Source organism: Octopus sinensis, linkage group LG10, assembly GCF_006345805.1.
Source record: "Octopus sinensis linkage group LG10, ASM634580v1, whole genome shotgun sequence".
Classification (NCBI taxonomy): domain Eukaryota; kingdom Metazoa; phylum Mollusca; class Cephalopoda; order Octopoda; family Octopodidae; genus Octopus; species Octopus sinensis.
In genome coordinates this window covers 56,274,003-56,286,331 of record NC_043006.1, presented here as the reverse complement: position 1 = coordinate 56,286,331, position 12,329 = coordinate 56,274,003, and the positions used below count along the sequence as shown (strand labels likewise).

General features: G+C 35.9%; 1 protein-coding gene and 1 long non-coding RNA gene across 2 annotated transcripts in view; both read left to right on the top strand.

The window, feature by feature from the left end:
- Positions 1-12,329, top strand: part of LOC115216744 (corticotropin-releasing factor-binding protein) — a 160,030-nt gene that overhangs the window by 67,159 nt on the left and 80,542 nt on the right. The gene's annotated exons all lie outside the window — the stretch shown is intronic.
- Positions 3,461-12,258, top strand: LOC118765138. The gene is made up of 3 exons (XR_005000993.1): positions 3,461-3,471; positions 10,205-10,208; positions 12,083-12,258. It is a non-coding gene; the product is annotated as an uncharacterized LOC118765138 (long non-coding RNA).

Here is a 12,329-nt window from a genome sequence, read left to right as displayed (position 1 = left end):
CGCATTAACACCTAAGTGGTGCAGATTATTGAGCCTTATAAGTCGTTATTACGTACACAACACAGCACTAATAACAGAACATAAACACCTTTTTCCTTTCTTCACAATGAAAGCCTCATCAATTACGACAATCACGAACAAAACTCTTTAACATTATGTAGGGTTATGATATACCAGAAATTTCTCTACTACGAGTTATAATATGCTTGAATTGTTTCGTAATGGAGAAAACAAATGCAACGTAACTGTCTGCTCCTTTGTCAAGTGTTAAAAAAAATCTGCGATTGTTTTTTTTCTTCCCTTTTGAGCAGAAGACTTAGGTAAAATTATCTTAGTTTATATATCTCTCCGGCATACATATCAGAACAATCTGGAAACCTTCAACTTCAGAGTGGCGTCAATCAGCCGTGTGTGTCTACCATTTTGCCATTTGATTCAAATTCCCGTTCCGTTTTATTTATTTATTTATATATTTTATACTACAGATGTCGAGAATTCACCTTGTTGTTTAGGTTTGCCACAAACCGATTACTGGTCTACTGCAGTTCTGGCAGGGAAGATGACAACGAAGTGTCTGTAACTCGGTATGTCAAATATGTATAAGTATAAATATGTATAAGTACTTTGCTCAAAGTGCCCTGGTTTCCTCGTCAATGTAAGCATGTAAACATTGACGTGAAAACCGTGGAAACCAATATATATTGGCATGGAAACATGACTAGATAGTTAGATTGATTGGTACATGATACATAAATGCCTGACATACATACATACAAACAGACAAAAAGAAAGAAAGAAAGAAAGATAGATAGATAGATAGATAGATAGATAGATAGATAGATAGATAGATAGATATATAGATAGATTGATAGATAGATAGATAAAAGCTACCGACATTTTCATAGTTTCTGTCTATCGAAATTTGTTCAACATAAGGATGATTATGTCAGAGCTTGCATGGAATAGCTGGCGTATAACACAATCTTATTTCATGCTAAAGCCCTATTTCAGAAAGTAACTACCAGAAGGTGACTATCTTCAACAACCACGAGGGGCATTTCAGCAATTCGAGAAAGCAATTATTTCCAACACAAACTGGAAAATTGGGAACAATGCATAATCTAGTTTTGGGAAATTATTCTGTAGATTCACTTCCCGAAGAACTTACTAATGTGTCACTGATCCATTTACACGTTTAGAAATGACATCGATTTTTTTTTAAAGCTAACTACTTTCTTGTTCCTATTATATTGAAGAATCTTGTTTTACTAACTGCCGGAGTGATAAGCGACAAAATTAATCCAACAACAGGTGATACTAAAACAGCTATCATATAACTTACAGATCCCATCTTCCTTGCTTATTACACTTCATGCCCTCCTACATTAGTGCAGAAAACGAAGATTTTAATACTATTTCAAGCTTATGGTTTTAGAATGCAGCTACAAGCAGAAATAGTATAATTTCCTTTAATCTACCTTTTCCTACGTAAGGATTAAGAGTTGAGAACATTTTGTTGGTGAGTTTAATTATAATACGAGAGTATTGAAGTAATGCAAAAGTGACCGTAATTTTGTTATTAACTGACATAGATTGTTTAAATTGCACCAACAAGTAGATTAACTCTTTGTCTATACAAATATACTACTCACCATCACAAGCTATGCATTTGCACCGTCGTTGAGCCCAACTTACATTTTCCATGAAATTATTTCAGGTAATACGGTTGTATGTACATGTCGTACCTACTTTACAGCCATTTTGACCCCGACTATCCTTGTCTACGAAGACTGTACCTCGTTAGACCGAACAAGTGGAAGTCGGACCGTGTCAGATCGGACTGTACAATTGACAGGGGACCACTGACCAGCCTAATTTGCTGACTGCCTGTTTTGTTATTGCGGGTGGTCATGTATTGTCATGGTCAATATGAATGATTATTAGATTCTTGTTTGAGTTTTCCCCCCTAGTGACTTTGCTAAGCGTTTTGAGTGTCTAGGGTGTACTGCTCGCTATTCATGGTACAATCACTTTCCAAAACTCGAAGTCAATTTCCAAAACACAGCCACCGTTACTTTCGTTCCATCTTGAACTTTGACCTTGGAGAAGAGATGTGACGCCATTGCATAAACTGAGCGTTCATTTGCCTCTACGTTTCAACACTCTACGTTTCTAGAGAGGAAAAAAACTGCCTTCAATTAGCTTCAGATGCTTCCAGAAAATCAGAGTAAGATTCACCACTCTTTCATGCACAACGGGTATCAACTGCCGAGCTACCCACTTTTCGTAGACTTCCCAAATCAAATTCTTCCACCGTTTCTAAAGCATTGTGATCATTTGTAGATCGCATTGCTAGTTTAAATTGCAGTCACGTGTTTTGGGGTTAAGTCCCACGGCATCTTGGACATAAGCTTTTTGCTATAGTCTAATGCCTTGTGAGTGAATTTGGTTGACGGAAACTGTATGGACGCCCAACTTATATATGCGTGTATGCTTGTTTATGTGCGAATGTGCCTTTGTGTTTGTGCCTGTCCCATCACCGCTTCGCAACTGGTATTGGTTTGCTTCCATTCTCATAACATAGCTTCAGCAAAAGAGACCAATAGAATAAGTATCAAACTTCAAAGTAAGTGCTAAGATTGATTTCTGCAACTAAACCCTTCAAGACGGTGCCCTAGCATGGCTGCAGAACAATGACTGAAACAAGTAAAAGGTTAAAAAGTTTGGAACTATATTACATACTAAATACATGTAATCGTAACAAAGAGGATATGCAAATTCTTGATAAAATAGTGGCAACAAAAAACAAAAAAATTAGGAGTTATAGCTGTTAAAAAGTCAAAACTGAACAATCGTTTATTTTCTTTCGATACAAGGAATGATTCTATTCGTGGATGTGTTTCGGTTTTATTCTGGCCTTATCATTATATTTAATTAATTTACTTAAGCCTCCAAAGGATATTAGTTTTCTTCATACAATACTATTTTCTTAAATTTGCCCTTCGTTGTACTTTGTATTCTATTCATCATATTCTCAGAATATTTTAACAGTTTTTCTATACAATTCCTAATGTTTAACTATATAAATATAATAGGATATTATTTCGACATCAAATAGCGTTAAGGATCTACTAACGTAAGAGAGGAATCAAAGGAGTTCACAGATATGAAATGGTTGAGAGCAACTGTTCTAAACTTCCTTGGAATACATTGATTTGTTTAAATTCGTTTAGAAAATAATAAAGAATTTAATAAAATAACTGTCATTATTAAGCTGACTTTTGGACATAAATTAACATGAAATTTTCCTGGAAGGCATATATTTGGATTACTTTAAGACAGGAAATTTGAGCCATGGAATCAGGGACAGTCTCGCGTGGGTTGGTATCAAAAGAGTTAAATACACATTAAGGTTTTCTATAGAACAGCGACGTATAACACCAGTATCCAACTATTTGATCTCTTCCCGATGTTCTTTTCTTTATACAGCTTGCTCACATCTTTGGAGTAAGTTTCAAAGTTGTTTATATAATATTTAACGTTGATGTTCATACATTTGTCTTTCTTGCTTGTACCAAGTCCTGATGTATATATGTAAGTACTTATAAACATATTCATACATGCACCTATGTAACGCTGTATGTACGTTTTTTGTGGAATTTACGTGATAGTTTTTTCTGGAATCTAGGCGATGGTTTACGTAAAATTCACACCGGTTGCTAACAAAGTGACAAAGCGATTTTTGTTTTAGTGAAGATAATGCCAGGTATTTGTGAATTTGTGAGTTAATGCATATTTATATGTGAAGTATGTATGGATATACTTGCAATCATCCAATTGGTGAAAATGTCTCTTCAGAATTCGAGTGTGATTGCTTTATATGTTTGTATTCTTGCACCCATGAACATACGTATATAAGTACATATGTATGTATTCCATATGTATGTATGCATTCCATTTGCTCAGGTCTGTATATGTCCATTCCAGTTAACTCAATTTGAGAATTTGTGAAATATCTTACAAATGATCATAATGCGATAACATTGGAAAATCATAGAATTAACAAGATTTATGATAAACTGATCTTATATAACTCATTGTACCTATGATGATACGCACAAGTACTAATCTATAGTTAAGACATGAAAATCATAATTTTAAATTTTCGATTTTTGTGTATGCACTCAATAACAGGGGTATTCTCAATATTTCTTTAAGGACTGGTTTTTTTTTACCGAATGGCAGTGCACAGTAGTTTTGCGACAACGTCATGTCGCATAGGGAGGTAAAACTTTGATGACATTTTTGGGCAGCTGCTAATGACCTGCATGATGTCGTCCTCAGAAATATGACATAATCTACGTTTTTGGTTGCAATGGCTTCACTGCCTCTATTGTTTAATAGGTATTTCGCAGCAATCTTGTGTTACTGGATTGCAAATGCACAACATTCGAAGTGTGATGTGATATAGTTGTCTCGAGTCCAATATGGACATGAAGCTGCAGACTAATTAAGAATCCTAAATTATGGAATCAGCACTGAAAATGAATTGTGGAATGTTGTCTTATTGTAATAGGAGAGTTCTGGCTGCCATATTTTTCTAAGTCTAGTTTAACATTCTCGGGTCACTCTATCTTTATTCATGGTACCTTCGTGTGATATTTTCATGAATCCCTAGTTACCTGTAACATTCTTTTGTAGGACAGGAACAATAGTGAGACCATTGATGCACAGATTTTGGGTCGATGGTAGTGGAGGCATTGATTTTGCATATTCAGCAATCAAATATGGACATTTCTTTTGGTCAAATTCCATTCATATATCAGTTGAAAATGTTATTAATTCCAGTTGTATTTTGATATTATTAAAATTTTTAACATAGAAATGAAATTATGGGTTACAATAAAAACTCTAGCACCTGCAGACCCTAGCATATAGACATTTGATTCTTGTGACAGGAATAATAATGGACTGAATGCCAAAATGAAAAGAATTACTGAAAGATTATCTCCTTTGAATTTTCCCTTTGAAATATTTATAACATCGGAGACGATTGTCCCGCTCTCAGTTCTAAATGTAAAATTGTTGCTCAGGTCTTTGGGAACCTTTCAATGGCAGCAATTAAGGTATCAGACACATTTTCCAAATGAAACTTCGGCAACCATGTGTGGGGAATGGAGTGGAACGCTTTCCTACAATTAAGCTATACTGTTGTAAGGCTCCTACAGTGTTTTTTCCACTTCAGACAGTACAGCTTTGTTTGTGAAAAGTTGTTCGGCGCATCCCCATACTCCATTCCTTCCTCCTGCATGTAAATATGTACGTACGAATGTTTGAGAGCACATGTATACATGCGCACTTACGTATTGCACGTTTGAATCTTCGTTTGGTCTTATATGCGTACATTAATGTTTTCATTTCAATGTATGTACATATAATTGTAAGCAGACTGACGTACATACATACAAGCAGACAGACAGACACACACACACACACACACACACACACACACACACACACACATATATATATATATATATATATAGATAGATAGATAGATAGATAGATAGATAGATAGATAGATAGATACATACATACATACATACATACATACATACATAGTGTGTAGTGTGTGTGTGAGAGAGAGAGAGAGAGGGGGAGGGGGAGAGAGAGTAAGAAAGAGAGAGAGAGAGAGAGAGAGAGAAAGAGATAGGAATGTACTTATTGTACGTTAATTTTCTGGTGTATTCAACGTATTTTCACACTGCGGTTCATGACATGCTATAATCTTTTAATTATATGTGTTGACTCTGGATTTGTGACACCCAACTTCCCTATTCAGGTACTATTAACAATGAAATAGCTATTTACGTGTCCGCGTACCCCAATATTTATTGATAAAAACGGGAGCTTGTTAAACAAGTTATTGCAGAATTAGTTCAACAATGATGTCTTTATTATTTATTTATTCTTCCTTTTTCACTAATCTTCAACTTTGCTTCTTCTGGGCAAATGAATTCCACTATTACACATCTCGTATGCATGTATTGATTACTCGATTATTAATGGAATTCTTGCAGTGATTTCAGACAGCATACGTTGTTGTTCACACAATTTCTCTTCTCATATTTAGGATTGCCGCTCAGTACTCAAGGCTACCAAAACAACAAAACACTTGTTGATTGTACACAAGAAACACTGAGAGTATCTTCAGATGCTCGCAACAGTGAATCATAATAAAGCAACTGCGATTTAAAATTTTCTGTCAGAGATACTGAGGAGTTGCTCAGACAGAATACAAACTGTTTAACCTCCAGCCATTTGGTGCTTTCGTTATGTGAATAGCTTTGTTTAAAATGGGAAATGAATTGTAGAAATATTCATGTCAAACAGTGGTTCTAATGCAGCACGAAGTAGTACTTCCAATGCTCATGAAATACTTTAGGGACACTAGTTTAATACAAGATTACATGTAAAGTTGAATCTCCTTTAATTCTTATTTCTTTATTGCCCACAAGGGGATAAACATAAGGGGACAAACAAGGACAGACAAAGAGATTAAGTCGATTATATCGACCCCAGAGCGCAACTGGTACTTAATTTATCGACCCCGAAAGGATGAAAGGCAAAGTCGACATCGGCGTAATTTTAACTCAGAACGTAAAGACAGAACGTAATGTTGACAATATATTAGTAAGGCCATGGCAAAAATATCTTGCCCATGATGACCTAGTTTCGATTTGTCAGAGTACTTTATATACGCTGAAAAATTATAGAAGTCAGACATTTATCCTGATTCCCTACATCTACAAGTTTAAAGATTTATGTGTATAACTTGCCAGCCATTTTCGGAAAATCAGCTACATATTTATTACGGAACAAAACTGAAGGATAATATATTAAATGTAATTAATCCTAATACTTTAAGCGTCTTTTCAAAAGACTTATTGGTGATTTGTGTTAAAATTAATGTATTAACAATAAATGATTGTCGTGAATCTTAAGTGTATCAAATAAGCAGATATTTAAATGCTATTATCAAATTATTTTACTTGCCAAACAAATAAAGATAATTTTCAAAGGATTTATATTTCTATCACCGCATTTCAATCAAATATTATCCAACAATCGGATAACATGAAAGTGATTTGTTAAACTGAAATTATGAAAATTCCAGATCGAATCACATGATTTATCGTTTTATTCATTTAATGATCTCAGTTATTGTTTAGTGGCCATACTCGAGTACCACTTTCCAGACTTTGCGCCGGTCATATTGACATCTGTTTTGTACTTCGTTAGTGAAGTTATTGAACTTAGAAGAGGACGAAATGTAAAACTCACCGAACGTAAATAAAGGAATCTACTGATAAGTGTATTTGTTCGATGGTACCCTCATTCGCTCATACACACACACACACACAAACACACACACACACACACACACACACACCACACACACACACACACACACACACACACACACATATATATATGTACGAGGAGATACCCAAAAGTAACCGGAAACTTTCTATGTGGTACAAATCCGTTGTCGTTCATAATGTTATGAGAGGGAAAATTTTAAAATTGCAATTTCAACTTCGTAAAACGTATAAATATGAACGTTGATTCTCACAAAAAATGAGTTAGACATTTCAGCCATCAGACGGGTTGAGAGAAGAAAATGCAATAACTGATTCATGATTGCTGTACGATCTTTCAAGCATAAGAACCTGATCACTGATCTGCATTCAATTGCCACCATTGCATCGGCCGCAAATGACAGACAAATACTAGTGGAAATCTTTAATGAACACCCTTTTTATATTCGGTTGTAGACTTAGATTACTAGAACAAAACCACTTTGTTGCAACTGTATTTTACTATTGTAGACTGTCATGTAATTTAATAACTGGCATTCGTCTTAAATATGTTATGACCTCTTGAAATAATACAGAAATATCAGTAGCAATCTAATTCTACTCTCCTGACTTGAAAGGTATATTTGAATTCAGTTCAACAACCTAACGAAAGACAACGTCATTTATGCAAAACTGAAGCCACACGTTGTGGCACATCAGAAAATATTTTCTTCTTTACGCGAGTTCGTTATGAAAGAAGAGTAGAATTAATCACCATTTATAGAGGCTTTGAGACAGAAGTGTGTGATCAGGTCACCTATTTCATTCTCAGATGAAATATTGCGAGCTAATGTCAGTTGGATTTGTTAAATAGGCCAACGAATTAAGTTTAGCACCACAGAAGTTGAGCAGTCCCATCTAAAGGATTAAATATAACTAAAGTGTATTTCAACAAATTTATCTCACAAGTCTTTCCCGAATCGCAATCTATGTTATAATAATTCAATCATTTTGCTATGCAGTAATATTGAACACGAAACCAGGCAGTTATAAACAGAGAGAACATCTTAAATACACCGCTGCAACGGCGACCATGCATCAATAACCTCTGCATTACTTTTGCTGTTGTTACAATAATGTGATCATTTAGCCAAATGGATATCTTGATAACCTTTAAAAGAATTGTATAGAAGAGTGTCGCTTGATGGTCCATGACCGAGACAGAATCATAAACTTACATACAGTACTGCAGCATAGTGAAACAGTACTACAGCTACACGACTTACTACGTACCAGATGTTAAGCTATTTTGATGCAATAATACGATGCATTGCCAGTGTCCCATAATGAGTTTCGTGCGTCTTTACGTTCTGAGTTCAAATTCTGCTGAGGTCGACTTTTCTTTTCATTCTTTCGAGGTCGATGAAATAAGTACCAGTTAATCACTGGTGTCAATGAAATCCACTTATCCCCTCTCCCCAGAACTTCTGGCCCTCTGTCAAATTTTGAAATCAATATTAATTTCATTATCTTCTTTCAAGTTTGTTTCCATTTCTTGCTGAGTGTCTTTCCAGCTTCTAGTCCAATGTTATTATTATCATTTACTTTTAATCTGCTTGTTTGTTACAATCACCTGCCGAGACATACCCAACGTCTTAGGGCTAGTGAAGGATAAGATAAGTTACTATATAAATGAATACTTGAGGAGGGGAAGTGACATGGGCAGTAGCTAAATACCTTCATGTAATACAACACAGACATTTAAATTGGCAGGGTTTTTCTAAATAAGTGTAAGTACTTTTCAGCACAATCTTTTGGATTTCTCTGAGACATGACTCACCTACGGTGTTATATAGATGTTTCCGACAAGCCTTTATTATCATACCTAGGGCACCTACAATAACAAGAACAGTTCTTGCTTTAAGTTGCCACATCTTTTGTATTTCAATTTCCAGGTCCTTATATTTATTCAATTTGCCAAATTCTTTTACAAATATGTTTTCATCAGTAGGAACACTCACGTCTATTAGTCTACAAGTATTTTCTTCCTTGTCTTCAATAATTGTCTCCTCGATTAGCCTGGATAGTACTGTCGGTGTTGACTGGAAAATCTCAGAGGATAGTGTTTCAAATTCTTATAATTTAAGAATAATTATGTACGTACGTACATACATACATAATATATATTATTATTGAGTAAGAGAGCAGGGCTTACCAGCAAAATTGACACTGGTGTACAAATATATGAAGCTGTCCGATAAGGGCGCATCAGGCACATGCATCACAACCACGTATGAGAGACATGGTGATCTCAAATCAAGATAAGCAGCGCATGACTTTTCAGGTGGAGCACAGTTAGAATTTTCTTCAGGTCGAGTAGCGATGCCGCACAAAAGGTCCCTGAATAAGGGTGGTATAAGGATGATGAACGAAACACACATGTTTTCAAAGGTGAATTATCCAAACCTAAAATGAATCCTCTCAACACATCTCCATAATGCGTCCCACTACTTCTGCTTATGATCAGAGATGCACATACCGTCAGCCACTAAGAGATATATTCCACTGGCTAAGATAAAGGTGCCTACAAGCAAATCTGTGGTATTGAGTAGAATATATGCTGTAGCCCATCTTTTATACCAAGACAAACAATGTACATGATAACACTACCAATCAGTTAAGATCAGAAGCAATGAGAGCCACTGACTGGTACTGCGTCAGGGCATTTATTATTATTATTACTACTACTAACCTTTTCATCGAACACAACTGGTTAACTTCCCAATCTAACCCGTCATATCTATCGACTTTTCTTTCTTCCTTATCGCATACCTTTTTGTCAGCTGGGTATGCTATATCTATGATCCAGCATAGTTTGCTTTCTTTTTCAATTATATGGCTTCCTATTCTCTATCTCACGGTCGCACTGAATCATAAAATCCCATAGGATCTTATCATTTTTATCTTCGATGATGCCTTCGGGTGTGTGGTCGTGTCAATTTTTTGCTCTGTCAAGTCCATACTTGTTGCTATGAATATATCCAATGGACAAGCTTGGCTATATTGTCGTAGCGTCTCTTATAACCCTTCTGGGCTAGTGGCGTACTTTGGCTGGTAATATGCCATACAGTTTCACCATTTTGTCCACAGATTCTGCACGTATCACATTCTGATGTGTTGACTATTCTGTATTTTATGTAGTTTGTTCTTAGTACTTGCTCTTGGGTAACACAGATTAGAACCTCCATTTCCGGTTTTAAATCACTTTTAGTCACCCATAGACATCTTTTTTCTCCGTCTGTCTTATCTTCAACATCCCTATGAAATTGACCATGCATTCTTTTCTTTACCTGCTCTAATGCTGTGTTCGCACCCAATAAGTCCTCGTCGCCATCTTTTTCTTGGTACATACAGTCTGTCTGTATCACTTTTTGGATGGAGTGTCCCATATCTAGTTAGCAACTTCCTTGTCTTTCTGTCTAAGCTGTTTAGTTCGTATACTGTCCATGCAATTACCCCTGCTCCATAACTAAGGAGTGAAACCACCCAGGTGTTGATAGTTTCAATATTATTCCGTCCGTTTAATTTTGACTTAAGAATCAGTTTCAGTTTGCACAAGTACTCCACCTTAAATTTTTCTGTCACTTCTTTCTCCATCAATTTATACATTTCCCAAATCCCGAGGTCTCTTCTATCTGCTTCATAACCTCCCCCCGACGGTATCGCTAGGTCTTCCATACATTTGATTTTTCCTCTCTTCAAGACTAACACACCACACTTTCTCAGTACGAACTCCATTCTGATATCAGCATTGACTGTTTACTCCGTATCAACAAGGGACCTGACTTGGGCTTCATCTTTACCATTAAGTTTGAGCTCATCAATGAATAACGAATGGTTGACTTTTTGTTGGCGGCTTTTGACTACATACCCAGCTTTTGCTTCCTCAGAATCAGTGTTAGTGTTATCAAGCACTAAAGATCAGTGGGAACAAGTAGTCCCCTTGGAAGATGTCCCTCCTGATTTCTACTATCCCTAAACTTCTGTATGCTGTGAGGTCCATCATCCAATTCGCCACACTTTTTCGAAGTAATCGCTCAACATTAGATGTAATACCAAATAGGTTCATACATTCCATTATCCAAGAGTGTGGGATCATGTCATACGCCTTACGATTGTCGATCCATGACATGGCTAAGTTACTTTTCCTCATCTTGCAATCTCTAAGTACAGATTTCTCTATCAGAATTTGATCCTTGGTACCTCTGCACTTACACTTGCAACCTTTCTGCACATGTGGCAGGACTCCGTTTTTTCCAGATGTTCGTACATTGACTCTGCGAATATTCCAGTCAATAATTTCCGCATAAATGGCAAACCGGATATTATTATTATTGTTATTATTATCATCATTCTTCTTCTTCTTCTTCTTCTTCTTCTTCTTCTTCTTCTTCTTCTTCTTCTTCTTCTTCTTCTTCTTCTTCTTCTTCTTCTTCTTCTTCTTCTTCTTCTTCTTCTTCTTCTTCTTCTTCTTTTTCTCATTATTATTATTATTATTATTATTATTATTATTATTATTATTATTATTATTATTATTATTATTATTATTATTGCCTTTGCACAGCTTCTATCGCTGGAGATGTATTACAGTGTCAGCTGTTCACTACCGGTGAACTAAGGTAACACTTCTTATTTTTCGAGCAGCTTCTGGAGTATTCGAGCGGTTCCCAGCAGTGCTGTTTTCTGTAAGTGCTCCACCATTATTGCAGCCCCTATTTGTTCCACGTACTTCTCGAGATTTTTGCTCACTGTTCCCAGGCTCCGATAATTATTGGTAGTACTGCTACCTTTCTCCTCCACCACAACTGCTTAACTTCCCAAGCTAACCTGTCATATCTCTCGATTTTTCTTCTTCCTTATCGCATATGGGAATTGTCTACCATATAGCCTTTTTCGATGTTTTTCAAG